Source organism: Harpegnathos saltator, unplaced genomic scaffold (genome assembly GCF_003227715.2).
Source record: "Harpegnathos saltator strain DR-91 unplaced genomic scaffold, Hsal_v8.6 scaffold844, whole genome shotgun sequence".
NCBI lineage: Eukaryota > Metazoa > Arthropoda > Insecta > Hymenoptera > Formicidae > Harpegnathos > Harpegnathos saltator.
This window is the reverse complement of record NW_020230698.1, coordinates 1,969,122-1,985,610: the sequence shown is the minus strand read 5'-3', so window position 1 is coordinate 1,985,610 and position 16,489 is coordinate 1,969,122. Positions and strand designations below refer to the sequence as shown.

General features: G+C 49.7%; 1 protein-coding gene across 1 annotated transcript in view; it reads left to right on the top strand.

Moving 5' to 3' along the window:
- Nucleotides 1–1,246: 1,246 nt before the first annotated feature.
- The window catches only part of LOC105188022 (uncharacterized), a 31,120-nt gene continuing 15,877 nt past the window's right edge, over nucleotides 1,247–16,489 (top strand). Inside the window, exon 1 of the mRNA XM_025307275.1 lies at nucleotides 1,247–2,038. The gene's annotated coding sequence lies outside the window, so the exon portion shown is untranslated. The remainder of the gene's footprint in view (nucleotides 2,039–16,489) is intronic.

Here is a 16,489-nt window from a genome sequence, read left to right as displayed (position 1 = left end):
AGCGCGAGTACCGGCCAGACGGATGGATCGCACGTGAAGCGTCTCGGAGGAGATACATAATGTAACGAGCCTTAGTCATCGGCCCGTCACAGGAGTACACACCTCTTCCCCGCGAACGCGGATTTGCAAGCCACATGCCCGATACAGAAACTCATTTTCCTCGTTTCTACGTTTCTATTGCTCTCCGCATGTGTGTGCCTCTCCGCAACGGTTCTTTCCCCGAGCGGCATCTTCGCCGGCGATCAGCGTGAGTTACACAGCGCGCCTTCGGCAAATCCGCCACGAGACAATAGCGTGCGCGCGCCGCGCGCGGTGCTTTACCGCGCGATGAAATTCTGAAAATTCATTCAGATGCGATCACGCGATAGACACTCTCAATTTGTAATTTGCTTTGCTTATCCGCGACACGATCGACCGCATCAGCGACGCGCGTTCCCCTGAAAAAAAAACTTCTATTCTCGTCGGACCTCATTTTCCTTCCTCCCCCTCGCTCTGCCCCCCACACGCGCGTCATTACCGGCTGTCTCGGCTGTCTAATGACTCGGATCCCCGCGAGTCCGGCAAAATGTCATGTACGAAAATATCTACGCTTTCCCATCTTTCCCTGCGCACATAATGAGCTCGGTCCCCCCTTCCTCCCCTCCCCCTCCCCCGGTCTCCAAGAGAGAGAGAGAGAGAGAGAGAGAGAGAGAGACGCGTCTCCCGCGTTCGGTTCTCTCTGCACAGGAAGCAGCGATCGATTCGGTGGTACACCACACGCCGCCCACCCTCTCGGGCCTGTCTCTCGAACGAGCGAGTGTCTGTCTATCGCGTCCGTCGATCGCGGCCGGCACAGGCGACTCCTCGCTCGATCTCACCTCACGATTTTCATCACGTGATCGATCGGGTTCGCGAGGCGGCCCCGGTGAGTTTAATGACACGTGTAATGAAATCGACATGGCCCGCGGGTCCTGAGTCGGCGGCTCGCGCGCTCGCTCGCGCGCTCGCTCGCTCGCTCGCTCGCTCGCTCGCTCACTCGCTCGGTACCTCTCCCCACGCGCGGGGATCGTGCAGCGAGGGTGGCGTGCGCGCAGGTGGGAGGACAGGGAGGACGTACTCCGGCGGACCGGAGGACTACGGTGGGGCTACGGAAGGGGGCTGGAGGCAGCGGTGGCAGGAGGAAGGGAGGTGGGACCGAGCGGCGGTGAGCGAGCGAACGAGCGCGAGAGCGAGAGGACGAGGTGAGTAGTGAGTCCGTGAGCTCGAGTGAGTAACTGGGAGTCGCAACCGGGGGACCCACTCAGTCACCACGAGATCGGCAAGCCGAATGGTCAACCGCGCCGCCGGTGCTTCTTCTTCCTCTCGGAGCGTCCGCAAGCAGTCGAAGGGAGCAATCGGCGAGGGCCCTCGGATGTCATCTCGGGCGCGACGGTCCACCTCGATCCGATCGCGCGAATCGCGCACAGGTGGACGGCCGGTTGTTGCTGCTGTTGCTGCTGCTGCTGCTGCTGCTGCTGCTGCTGCTGCTGCTGTTATTGTTGTTGCCGCGTCGCGTCGCGCCGGTCTCCCGACGGAGAGCAGGCGGCCCGGTCGGACCGCGCGGGGTCTGAGTCTCGTGAGCACACGGACGATGTGGAGATTCCTGGTGCGCTGTTATGTCACTCTGACGTCCATCTGACGCGCAGCAGTTTGCCACACCGCCGGTGCGCACGGTGTCTCTTTCTCTCCTCCCTCCTCCTTCCTCTCTGTCTCTCCCGCACGCTCTCGAGCGCGTCTCCCCGCGACGTATACTCCGCTGTTCGTGATACTCGGCTGTTGGGTGTCAGCGGCGACTCCGGACGAGCGGACGGACGACGGTCGCCTTCTTCTGCGGCGGCCTTAGCCGGGTGAGCCGGGAGAGGCCGATCTACGAGGCGGTGGGATCGCGCGAGCGAGCGAGAGTGGATGCGAGCGGAAGCTGTCGCCCGGAGCAGCCGAGGACTCTCCTGCAGGAGGACGAGGAAGAGATGATCTTCGAGCTGCTGGTGGCCGGAGCGTTCGCCCTCGCCACACTAAGGCGGTGTGTGTACATTGCTGAATTCTATCCACTTTCTCTAACGCATATTTAGCTGTCTATCTATAGATGTATTGCGCTTCGCTATGCGCCGTCATCCTCGTCGGTATCGTCGTCGTCGTCGCTCCGCGAGCGGGAGGTATTCGTCGCGCAAACACGAAAACGGGTCGCGGATGTGCGCTGCACGCGCGCGTGTCACTCGGCGTCGCTCCTCTCGCGGCTTATTTGCGCATCTCGCTGCCGGCGTTGACGTCTCCGCGGCGCGGCGCGGCACGGCGGGGCCTCATCGCACTTTCGGCGAAATCGAAAACGCCGCGCGCGCGCGCGGCGACAACCCGCGACGAGAATCCGCGAGAAGAGCGACGCCGAGAGTCTTGCGCCGTCTTGCGCGGCCGCGCGCCGCGCCGCTCTTTGTCGACCTGATCGATCGCGCCGGATGGGGATTAGTGATCCCGTGCCGCGAGAGCGACGCTCCGGAAAAGGTGGTCGCGCCGCGTTTTGCCGGGAAAATCATCGAGCGCGGGATTTTCTCGCTCGGCTGCACCTGCGGTTCACGCGCGCGCGCGCGCGCGCGCGACTGTTCGAAAGACTCGCGACGCGCACACTCGTGCTAGCTTCCGGTTTCGATTTTTCCGCGACTGTCGAAACGCATTTCTTCGGGATCCGGAGGATCGCTGCTCGGAGCACGCCGCTGTTCTCTCGTCTCGTCTCCGAGCGGGAGCGATTCTGCCGGAGAGAACATCCTCGGCCTAGCGAATCCCAGTACCCGTGGAGAAAGAACACAAGGCCGTCTTCTTGCATCGCAATTGCAATTGTACGATAAACGTCAAGTATGTACGACGTTTGAATAATTTACTCTCGCGTAAAGCGTTATTATTATCTCGCAGCCGCAATCGCGCGATCCGCGCGATTCATCTGCCGGAGTCTGTGTCAATTGGAAACCGCGGCTCTCTAAATTGGACTGCGCGCCAATCTTATTCCGCTCATTTGCAATCTCCCGGCGGTATTGACTGGCGGAACGTTTGATTTACACGTTCGACACAGCTCGAAGAATATCACGCGAGTAATTTTCTAAGGTATTACATAGACGTTACGCGCAAATTTATATTTTTGTATCTTTCTTTTTTTAAGCTTAATATTTTAAGCTCGTGCATTTTTCTCGCGACATCTATTGCCGAAATGCGCGTCAGTTATTGCCGTGATTGATTTTTAAGATAACTATATATTATATTGACAATGTGGATAATTCTACGCGATCTCACGTCGCCAATTTCGAGAGAGTCGCGCGGGACGCAGAGATATTTCTTTTTCTCTCCACTGTGAGAATTACTCGGCATAGCGACTCGGTGAGTCGTTATACTAATTTAATCTCGCGCTCAGGCGACGGATAAATTTAAGCTCTACTTTCTGGCGATAACAATACGCGCGTTTCTCACGTAATGCTGAAAGACTGATACCTGAAAGATTTATAGTCCCGTTGTTTGCGATAATGACACAACCATTCATCCCACGCGCATTTCGCCTCATTTGTAGTCGTAATCACGCGCGCTTCTTCGAGACGCTGCGTGTTGACATTCGTTTCTTCTTTCTCTCCCGCGTTACTTATTTATATACTTACGTATACTTGAGGAAAATAAGTTCCGCCCGACTCTACCCTCGTATCGATCGGAAGATCGCGATCTCGACGTTATCGCGCGATATTCCGCGCGTGCTCGACAAATATTTATCTGCTAATTAGTGACTAAGCGACTAACTGAGTCAGTACGCTAGATTAGGTTGCTCGCGTGTTTATTTGGCTTCGGTCCTGGAATTGCTGCGTAAGAAGATAGATATCAATAGCCGAACACTCTCTCGCTCTCTCTCTCTCTCTCTCTCTCTCTTTCCCCTTTTCTCTCTGCTCCCCTCTCTTTTACGAGCTCCTCATCAACACTCCAACATTTATCGGTTCGTTGGACTCTCCGCGCACGCAGAAATTTAACATTTGCCGCTCGGTTTGCTGCCTATAAATAAACTGTTGGACAAATAGTCGAACTCGAAGAGAGTCCAGTCACTGATATCATTTCACGCGAAGTATCAGCCATCAAGAGGCAAATCTAGAAATTCGTGTCGTTGGTCATCATCTCTAGCGCATTCTCCTATTTTGGTGCGCGCGATCTTAACCGCGATGACTAATTTGTCCGACCGCGTCTATTCATCAATCTCATCCATTTTCCGCAGATTAAGGACGGTTTGTCTCGACCGCGACGATATATACCGCTGTGACGCGGTTCCGCGTCACCGCCGCTTTCGAGTCAGTCTTGCTCGTTGCTATCCACCTAATCCGTCATGTTCATGTAGATTTTCAGCTCGTATAAATAATCGCTCCAATTTATTCGCGATCGGTTCGCTGCAATTACACTGCGCTTTATTCATAACAACTTCGCAATGCTTAGCCGACAGCAAATGCAGCATTTTCCGAGCACGTGGTGAACGCTGGGCTCTAGACAAGATACGAGAAAAAGCGGTGTACTCTTTCGCAAAAGTGAATAAATCTCTCACGGAAATAAATATTATTAACGAATAAGATAAAAGTACACCAATGCCGGGGCACGTACCTAACAATTCTCATTTCTTTAGTCTTTGAAGATGAATACGTAAACTTTCAACTGAATATTCATTCAATATTTGAATATATATCTCATGTTGAAAGTTTAAATAAATCTGAAAAACTGATGTATGGGCAATTAATTAAGTTTATTTAAGTGATGCAATTAAAAAATAAGACAACAATATAATGACATATTACTGTATTATTTAAATAAATTTCATCGGTCGCCCGTACATCGACTGTGGCTTTTTTGGCGATTGGATTTCTTGCTAATTGTTATATCGAAGCCATATTATGAAAAATTATCAATTAAATGTTCTAATTCAAAGGCCAAGACAACAAGAGTGCCAAGAGTCAGCTATTGGTACTTTTGCTTCACTTTTCCTTTCGCTGTACTCGCAAAACAGACGCAAAGCGTTCATTCGTTGCGTAATTCCACCCTGAAATCGCGCCCGTCAAAGGGTAACTTTAATTCCGACGCGACAAATTCGGACTCGTCACCGAGCCGTCTTCGTTCTCCATCTCCTCCCCCTCGTCTTCTCCTCTTCCTCCTCCTTCTCCTCCTGCTCTCTATGGAAGGTACGGCCGCCGATAGAGACGCGCGTCGTGTTGATACGGGACACACACGGACTGTTTGCTCGGGTACCATCGCGGACCCTTTTTTTTTCGTGTAGGCCCCGACTCGAGTCACAACACTAGTAAAGTTACAAAAGCCGAAGGCAAACAGATCCGGGGACGGGCCTTAACCGGTTTATTAAACACTCGCGCGCCCCGGAGGTGGTCCCCATCGTTGCTGAAAGTAGCGACGATGCGGCCAGAGGCGTACAAGAACGACGACGACGACGACGACGACGACGACGACGACGACGACAACGTCGACGTCGTCGATGTCGATGTCGACGTCGACGTCGTCGTCGTCGCCATCGTCGTCGTCGTCGTCGCCGCCGCCGCTCGGTCGTCTTCCGGAGCACCCAGGCGTGTACCTCGTGCGTGCGTGCGTGCGTGCGTGCGTGCGTGCGTGCGTGCGTGCGTGCGTGCGTGCGTGCGTGCGAGCGTGCGAGCGTGCGTATGTGCGCACGTACGCAGGTACGTTCGTTCTCACCGTGGCACCACCTCGCCGAGAGGGCCAACAGAGGAGCTCACTGCTCCTCTCGTACGTACGTGCGAGACGAAAGCGATCGCCTTCAAGGAGGTGGGAAGGAAGGAAGGAACGGACGAAGGAGGAGTCAAACAACGCTCAGGCAAACCTTCCTCTCTTTTGTCAGGTCGAGCCGACCCGCCGGGAAACGGCTTTAGATTCCGGCAACCGCAAGGTTTTCATTTCGACCCGGTTATAATCATTATGAGGCATTAATTCCCCGTCGACGGGCGGACGCGCTCGCGCGAGCGCGCTTCAACGTTCTCTCCGATTTTAATCGCCGGCAATTCCGAAATTACCGATCTTTCCAGAGAACATCGGCTGTCATCCTTTTTCTTTCCTTCCTCTTCGCCCCGACTCGACTCTCTTTGCTACCTAACGTCAGTCTTCGAGAGACGCGTATAATATACATATACGCCGGTCTTCCTCTCTCACGGGGTAGTCTGCGCAGCAGACGGACTTTCGACCCGGTGCATCGACGTGGTGGAATTTTCGTACGTCCCTTAGTGTCACCGAATGACTTACGTCCCACGACAGAAATAAAAGGAGAGAGAGAGAGAGAGAGAGAGAGAGAGAGAGAGAGAGAGAGAGAGAGAGAGAGAGAGAGAGAGAGAGAAAAAGACAGGGCTCGCGGGGAGAGAGTGACTCGGACGCGCTCTGGGTTGTGGTTTTGGGTTCAGCAGGGTTCACTGGACATATTATGGGACAGGCGGGCACTCCAGCGTGAAATGAAAATATTATGCCAGCGCTCAGACTGCCGCACAACGCATGACACATCGAGGAATCGCTGTATGCGCGCGTCTCGAAAGTCCTGGATGCAGTGCTTTCCCGCGGGAGAGGACGACGGTTTTTCCGCGGCGAGAGTCGCCTTTCACGAATAGATCACGCCGAGTGCCGGCTAAACGCCGATGCTCGCTATCGAGATTCGATCTGAGATAACATAGTCGCACAATACAATAATAATTCTCCCTTATAACGCTAAACGCTGGTCTAATGACAGGAGTTATGATCCGTAGCTGTCTTTGTTCCTCTCCTCCCTCTCCCCCGTTGATTGTTTAGACGGTACGATACTAATGCGCCGATTATAATGCCGCGAGTGCTCGCCAACCGAGGGATTGAATTATGCGGGGGAAATAGTTAAAGCGAATGTGCCAATTAGTGTCAGCGTCCCGATTTGTGACCATTGCGTCCGCTTTCCTCAATAAATCAACTAATTCGTGTCCATATTCAGCCTAAACACATGTTCTCACTCTAAATTTTGCGTATTATCGCTTAAAACAAATTTCGAATAAACTAAAAATGTTGCAACAAATGCTGAAACTTTGTAATCACAAGTGCTAATGTTAATTGCTAATGACGACAGTTCAGGCAGTCACTAGCTGACATCTGAGAAAAAAGTTGATGAAAAAATTCGTATTTTTCTATCTTCTCTCTAACGCCAATGAAAAATTAAAACTCAGTCAAGCTATTAAATGATAATTCTCCGTCATTCCTGGGAACAAATATTACAGATAAATTAAATTTTTTCCATAAATTAGAAAAATATATGAAACATTTGGAACCTCAAATCGATTCGAGTCTCCCAAGGAAATCGACTTGATAGCGTACTTAACTCTACAGACACATTATTAATTTATTTTCACGATGCTGATCGCTAATCGGTTGCATCCGGTCTGAGACTGCTGTTTAGCGCACACATCCTTCTTAGCTTTTACATATTCTCAATTAAATTTCAATCTAATTTTCAGTTCAGCTTTAATTTTCCACTCGGCACCCCGGAATAAGACAAACCCGGTCTAGAACCCCTCTTCAACGGCAACGCGATTAATCCCCGCACGCAACGAGCATCCAACGACGTTACGTCGATTCTCGACGCGCGAGCAATTTCTTCGTCCACGCACGTTTTTGCGACAGCGACACGACGACATCGCGTTGACGTAATTTTCTGATATCCTTGTGAACCCTCCCACCGTTCTCTGCTTCTTCATTTTTTTCTATATAATAATATAACATCGAATCTCAGTCGATGAATCGCAGCCCAGGTTGCGCGTAGTCACGACGGGATACCGGCACGTAGCGCACACGTCGGCGCTGAAGCATCGAGCGATTCTCGAGCCGAGGCCTCGGGGTTACTTTTTGCGGCAATTTGTTAATCGCACTTATTATTACTTACGACCGACCGAAGGAACGACGAGGAACGTATGCGAATAAAGAGACGGAGAAGAATAACGCATGCGAGAGCGAGAACGAGAGCGAGAGCGAGAGCGAAGCAGGCTCTTGAGATAACTTCAGTTTTATACATTCCCGTTTAGTTTTCCAACGAGTTCTCCCGTTCAACTAGCAGCTATTTACGCTGCGATATCGCGAGCGATACCGGAAACGCGGTTCTGCCACAGCCGAGGCTGCCCCGTGTCGAGATTTCGTGATTTATATACGACTCGATGAAATCGCGATCGTGTGCGGGTCGATCGGCTCGATTTTTCCGACTTCCCGTGCGGCGACATTTTCGTGCGCGCGCGCGCGTTTGTTTCGACGAAAAGTCACGACGAAAAGCGAAGTGCATACTCTTTTTCGCGAAGGCGCTCAGCGCGAATAAAAACTGGTGTGCATTGACGATTACATTTCGACGCGAGAGTACAATGGCATACTATTGGGTTGGCAACCAAGTGATTGCGGATTTTAAATAAGAATGAAAATTCAAAATTTTAAATTTGCTTTTTCAAATTTTTTTCAATGCATGTATGCGATACATTGAGCTTCTCTGCAATATCACGCGTTGTGCTATGACGATCTGAATCGATAATGGCCTTGATATGGGTCTCATCGACTTCAACTGGACGGCCAGATCGTTGAGCATTTTTCAATGAAAAATCACCAGTTCTTCAAATTTTCGTTCGAAATCTGGCGAACCAATTTTGACACTGCCTTTCTTTCAAGGCTTCATTCCCATATACGGCACATAACTTCTTGCGTGCTTGCGATGCGTTCTTGCCTTTTCGGAAATAATACAATAAAATATGTCTGAAGTGCACGTCTTGCTCTTCCATTTTTAAATTGGGATAAAAACAAAGCTAAAGAACTAATCGATATCATTTTTGTACTAAATGAAAGGTAGAAGCCCAGACAATAAGAAAAAAATATAGGTTAGGTACTTTGAACACGTTAACGAAACAAAAGAAAGTGTAAAATCCATCTGTCGACAAAATCCGCAATCACTTAGTTGCCAACCCAATATATAATAATGCACGCGAATTGTTGCGTATACGATCCTCGTTAAACGCGTCGTTAACGTGATGATAAGCGTGAAATACGGACATATCGGCGGGGAGAGATCGATGCTGCGCATATGATGGACAACGACGGATTTACACGCGCGGAATTTACAGCAAAACGCAAAGAGCCTAATGAGTCACTTCAGCGCGCGGCCGCCTTAAGATACGTAATAAATACGCGTCTCGGATGATATTTCTCCGTCTCTCGGCAGATTACGACGACGATGACGACGACGACGACGAGCACAATGCCAGGAACATGTTCGCATTTTTACCGATATTCTCGGCGGCCGCAGTGTAAAAGGATTAAAAATAAGACAATTATGCAAGTGTTACCGGTGACGGATCTCGAAAGTGTTGCAAACGTCACATGAACTATCGATGAAATCGCTCGTTCGTACAATGTCACGATATGCTGTTGTCGCGTATCCGCCGAGATAAGGAGCGGTAGGTGGGCAAGAGGCCGTGAAGAATTGCAGAATTACAGAAATGCTTTTTTACGCAATGAGAATATGAGAAGCGAAAACGATGGAAAATGTCTAACTATCAGGCAGTTATATACTCAGTTATGTACTAACTGTGTTTTCCTCTGCTCAAGAAAATTTAAAATATTATAGTTGCACCTGTGTGTGCAACTGAACTTGAACGTTTGAAAATATACGTACAGTGTGTGGAAAGATTTCTATGTGCGCGTGATTGCGTTTTCCGCTAAATGTGGGAAAACTGAGCAACACCCATTTACTTGAGATACCATATACGATATATACGAGATAGGTAGTGTGATCGTATTAAGAGAAAGAGAGAGAGAGAAAGAGAAAGAAAGAGAGAGAGAGAGAAAGAGAAAGAAAGAGAGAGAGCGAGAGAGAGAGAGAGAAAGGGAGGGAGAGAGAGAGAGAGAGAAAGAGAGAGAGAGAGAGAGTGTATGTGCGCTGACAGAAAACCGATGAAACGAGCTGACAAGAATATCAACCGTGAGAGTTGTATTATTAACTAAATTTTTGCTAATTCCTTGATAAATCTTTGATCCTTTGATTTCCGAAATTTACGTATCAACTGATACGTAAATATGAACGTATCATATGATATTCACGTTGGCATTGATATTTGAACGATCGCTTATTATCGTTGAGGGAAAAATGAATGACGACAAGATCTTATCGATTAAGATGCCGATCACGATCGTATCGGATACTGTGAATGCTCCACCTCGAAAGCATCGACGGTCACTTTGATGAAAACTCGGCAGCGCGTCCTGCCTATCTGATGGTGTGAATCCGGCCTAACGCGGCCGAATAGATCCGACGCGGTTGCAACAAGTTCCCGGACGTTGAATTCCCGGCCGCGATCGCGGGAGGCGACGTTCAGCCGACGAAGCCGTCGTAATTCAGGATTTAGCCGCGCTTTCGTTATCCGTAACGAGCCGCTAATTACTCGGATTTACGAGCGCGTTAAGTATCGGCAGCTCGCCTATGCCGCGTTCGAGAGGCGCGTCGGCGGAGCGTTCTCGCGTTGCTCGCTCAAGGTGACTCCTCTGCTTCTCCATGTGTATCCCCGCGGCCTTTCCTCGACGTTCCTTCTCTCTTTTCACGTTTCACTTTGCCGACGTCCTTAAAGAGATTACATTAGACCGGCATCGGTGTCCGTCGGTGCTTGATTGCCGTGCCCGATAAAGCCCCGGGTCGTTTAAACGCAACGACGATTTTAATTCGACGCGATATTACTTCGCCGATATTACAGTAAATCACACGGTGTGCGCTAACGCGATTGCTTAATAACCGGCTCGGTCTCGATATCGGTACGTTAATCACGTATCTCTTAGTATCCCCCGAATTGGGTAACGCGCTTTGTGTGGTTTTCGTGAAATTTCTCGGCCCCCCGTAACGCTCTCTCTCTCTCTCTCTCTCTCGCCGCCGGACGCTCTCCTCGTCGTCGTCGACGCTCCAAACCCTCTCGCGCGTTTGATCAAGCTCTCCCCGTTATTACCATTAGCGGGCTATTATGCCGGCTGTATATACGCTTTCTTACGGCAGCTTCGCGCCGAGCTTCAAAGTTCACAATGCGGGTGGCACGGCTGCGTACAGAAGTGAAGCAATGTTTAAATTACACGCTGCATAGTGAACTGCCGCGAGCTTTACGAGGCCCCGCCGCGAACTCTTCCATTCCACCACCTACGAGAGCAATTACGGAGCCCGGAGCGAGCCGCCCCCCCCCCCGCCTCAATAATGTCTTCGCTTCCGCTGGCCCGGCCGCGACACGTGGAAATTATCACGCGTGTCTTTATAATTCCCTCAAGTCGACGCTGATTGTCGAGAACTTCAACGCGCCGTTCGCGTCGGAGGGATGCGCTTAGGTAGGCGCGCGCGGAAAGAGGAAGAGAGAAAGGGGCTGCCTTCTATATAGAGCGATAATTTTAGAGCACAAGGCAACTATAATACAGACAATATGGAGATGCAACGAAGAAGAAGGAAAGAGTGGAGAGAAGTTACAGTTTACAAAGAACATTACGAGGGAAAAGAGGAGAGGAAACAGAGCGTGCGTAGGTCCTGAGACTAACTTGCAAAAATATATACGATAGGTATATAAATATATACGATACGATACGATACGAGTGGAAAGATAAAAATAAATTTTAAAAGGAGAGAGAAGAGCGCGGGAGCGCGATTGGCAACTTCGGTATCGTGCCGCTCGATCTGCCAATGTACAATCTTGCCGCGTTTGATCTCCCATTCTATTATTTCCGCATATTTTAATTCGCGATACTTCATTATCGAGGGTGTGGGCGAGAAACACTCGAGATAAAATATCGACTCGCTGTACGTTTGTTGTTGCCGCTGAAATCCACGTCGACCTTGTTAGCGAGCCGAACGCAGCTCGCGCTGCGCGCGAAGGAGTGAAAGCTCGAGAGCATTCGAATAGTTTCAAAGTGGGTCTCACGAGGGATGTCAAGATCGAGATGTGCTTTAGATCGTGCGTCGCGTTTCGCTCGAAAAGGAAGGGAGACCGTCGCTGAATATCGTCAAACATCGTCCGCTCTTAACCCGGCCGCAACTTGATAAGTAAGCCGCAACATCTCCAAGGCCCCCACAAATTTCAACGTGAACCTTGACTTTCAGACCTCAACCGCCACTGATTGCCACTGACCTTACCTCATTGTTCAACTTAACTCTGAATTAAGACAAATCAAAGACCCACCGACGAATCCAAAGATTCGTCGATGAAACGCAACTCCCGATCGGCTGTCGATATCGAATCTGTCACACGCGGATGCTGACGTTTCACACAGCGAGTTATCGAAACACACAGTTAGATAGTGACCGCCATAGTGGTCAACATGTTAACTAGACAAACGGAGAACCGCGGCCTGCTCTTCGAGTTCGCGGCCAGTTACGAAACGCGCGGCCGGCAACGACGACGCGGGCTGTGAAGACAAGTCCCCATCTACGATCTCTCGCCACCTGACGCCATCCATCGCGCGGCTGATTGCTATTCTCTAGCTTGAGGCCGCGGCTCGCGAGCGCAATGAGCGATGCGTTCATTCATGCCGATACAGCGGGTCGAGCGCGAGAGAAGTGATACACGACGATCGCGATCCTGCAGGATGAGGCCCGGGATAACCGCGGGGAGAGCGTTACACACTCGCCCCTTGCCGCCGTAATCGGCGAACACCAGGTGTGAGCTCGCGATCTTCGCGACTGGCCTGTTTATTATTCCGACCGAGGGAAGAAGATACTTAATGCACCGGCATGTTCGCGATACTCAAAGTGCGCGCGCGAGGATGTGGGTGGAAGGCGAAGAAAGTGCGCGATGGAACGCAACAAAGGGCCGATTCAGAATCGCGAGGGGTGGCATACGAGGATCGCGCGCTCGCGAGGATTGGCGCGGCCTTCGGATTCGGATATCATTTTTTCTCTTTCCTCGTCTTATCTCAACGGATGTACTAATCGCGGACTTAGTCGCGTGCGAAATGATATCATCCGTCACGCATAACAAACAGAAGTCGGCGATCACGATGACCGCGCGCAATTTTTATGCGCTACTCTGAAGCGCAACTCTGATGCGTCTTATGCACCGTTTAAAATAATTGGGTGATCGCATTGAACGAGATGAAAAACAGAGACACTAAAAATTAATATTTTCCCCCGATAAATTAGACGGTTATTTAAATCTTCAATTGTCGGAGCAGTCAGTATCTCAGTGAATGACACAAACACGTACGTGCAAAACGCTGAAAAAAAGTGTTTGTAACCGTAATAATTCTAATCAGGAAAGCAGTTTTTATAGCGAAAGCTATAAAATTGTGAAAGCTATAAAAGCTATAGTGCTCTCGATAATGATCCTTTGTATATATATATATATATATATATATATATATATATGAACGTATCTCGATGCTATTATTTTTTGTTGGAAAAAAATATGGCTGACGCGAAAATGGCTATAATGTGTAGTGAGTCTAACAATTTCGTTCGCTTAGTATACACGCAAGTTTCTGCAGCAAGGTGAATCGCATTAATTTAGAAAACGTTGTATCAATAATAATCCACCACCATAAAATATTGAATCACTTTCGTGTTCATCTTCTCGACTCACCGAATGACGGGGAAATCAGGATCGGCCGCGTTCTGCTACAAATTTCTGAAACAAAAAAATATAATTAGACACAAGTTATTGACTTGACCAGAAAAATACGGTTAATCTTTTGCGAGCATTGCAATTCAACGACTTTAAAATCTTTTTATAATTTTCTTGTATTTTTATAGAAAATTACCGATGTCTAATTTCCGATGTCAAGTCTTGTGATTTGCGTGTAATGATTGTCTCATTGATCGATTATTTCGATTCGATCGATTGTATATTGATTGCTAATTAATTCCATCGATTAAATCAGTCATAATTACATATGTGTCAGATGATTGATTCTGATCGCTGTTTTGCCGATTATTTTGTTCAACAAAAATTTTAATCGGTCAATAACCAACACTGTTTTCGATCGATGGAACGCGTTTTTGCGTCGTCTCTTTGTATCAATAATAAATTATTTTATATATTATTTTATTCATAGCATTCGTAGCACAATTTGCCTTTTGACTGTTTATAAACTGTCAAAATACTGCCACGAGATCGAAATAATTATACTGGCTTCGTACTATTCTAAATGATGCCAGGCAGAAATCCGTCGAGTCTCCGTCACATATACATATATATACCATATATTTTTTTCTTTTTCTTTCTTTATTTTTAATAAGAACGGTAAAGATGTGTCGATGTGTATGACAAATATTGTGAATACTCCCATGCAGAAGCGTTGAATTACCACTCGACGAAAGCTTAACGACCTTCCTCGGCCGTTCGCGGCGACCAGACAACAATGAGATAACACGGTCTGTTTTATGCGAGTGACGAGTGGCGGGCGATTTCGCAAACTAGTAAAACTGAATCGAGAGTTGATCGGGCGGTTCCGGATCGCGGGCGGTTCCGCAGGGTCCGACAGGCGGTGTCGATGCGAACGGCTTAATCCAATATGCGCAGTTGCGCACATAAGGCGCTTTTTGCGGCCTATCTCGGGCCATTTGTCAGTTCGAAAAGTCGCGCGAACTGGTCGCGCTAGTGTCCGCGCGTGTTCGAACTACACTAAAGCTATCGACGCGACCGGATTTCGTAACTGAGCGTACCGTCGAGCGCGTCGTCGGAAAGGAAACAATACGAATAGCCGGCCGGCCGACGGCGACGCGTAGGCAGAAGTCGTCCGCGCCGAGAGCGGCTCGCGCGGTAAAAAATTCATTTCGCGGGCGCTTCGTAAAATCGGTTACGTATCGAACGCCGGCGCCGCGTATTCCGCGCTCGCGCTCGCGACGTGTCGTGTCGTGTCGTGCCGTGGGTGGAGAGCGGCGCGCGGGGGGCCGCCGGCCGGGTTCGTGCCTGACCACCGACAACTTTGATTCACTGCGATTGTCGTTGCGAGCCGGTTCAATGATCGCCGCGACACTACGACGACGAAGACGACGACTACGTCGCTCGCTCGCCCTCCGCGCGTAACACCGACGACGACACGTGCACGCAAAACACACGTACGCGCTTCGCGATCCGCCGCCGGGCCACGAACGAGTCACGTTTTACACACGAGCACCACGTGCTCGCGGCTCGATCGCGCCCCTGTGTGCGTGCGTGCGTGCGTGCGTGCGTGCGTGCGTGCGTGCGTGCGTGCGTACGTGCGTGCGTGTGCGTGCGTGCATCGCCGACTCCGATCGATCGAGGCTGATCTGAGGTGAGCGGCGGGTTTTCTATTCCTCCGCGGCGGCGCATGCATAAACCGCGGCTTTACGTCTCAGACACGAAGGCTAAAGGGTTAATCTCTCACCGCTGGGCATTCAATGTTGCACCGCAAATGCAGCACGCTCGTTCCCTTACGCGGCCATTCGACCGTCCGACGCGCCGCGCGGAGCAGATGTAATTTCGTTTCGAGTTCGAGAATCGACTCTGCCTACCACCCAGTCACGCCACACCGATCTCTGAACGGCTCGGCGACGATAAGGGAATTGGCCTGTTTCCTTTCTCTCTTTCGAAGAAAGCCGCACAGCTTTCGGAACTTTGGAGCCCGGTAAAGGCCAACTGACTACATCGAGGTTGCCATCTCCCACTCAATAATGTAACTGTTAAGGTTACATTTCTACGGTGCTGCTTTAACTCGCTCTGAGCAGGTTTCTCACTTCGCTGATGGAAACTTTCTCCGGACGCTCGATTTTTATTCGCCAATGTCTAAAATTTAGAAGACACAGCGCCCAGTTCAAAGTTGAACAAGTCCAACTTTGTCGCAACGACCATTAATTCTAAATTTTAGAATGGTGAAAAGACGCTGGTGAATAAAAATCTATCGTCTAGAAGCTTTCACCAGTGATTTCGCTGGCGAATTAAGAGGCTTGCTCGAAGCGAATAAAAGCAGAACACCGTACAGATTATCCTTTACATAACACACATGTTATGTCGCGTTTACATTGTTGGGAAATTATAACATTGGTGTCGACTGTTACTGGTGGTTGGTGTTTACCGGGGAGGAACGTGTGCAGTTGAGACGCGGTGGGAAAGAAGATGCGTTGTGGGAAAAAAAGAACACAAGACCGGTGCAAAGTAGCAGAGTGCAAAACAGCAGAAAAAGACAGACCAAAGCAGGGAATGAGAACTAATGTAAGATGTTATAGGGAATACAGTGAAAAAAAGAAGGAACTGAATCTGTCGTTGTTCGCGGCGACGGTCCACCGAGTGCTCCAAAAACCAAGTTCGCACTTTAGTATTTCCCACGTCGCGTTCGACGCTCGTCGTCAAGAGCGTCGTGCGCGAGGAGTCGAGACGCTCGAGTCGACTGAAACGATACGAGACTCGCTCGTTCTCGAAAAACTCCTCTAAACTCGAGCACACCAGTGCTCAAATCAAAACGAGAGAAAATATACTTGCTTCATAATTTA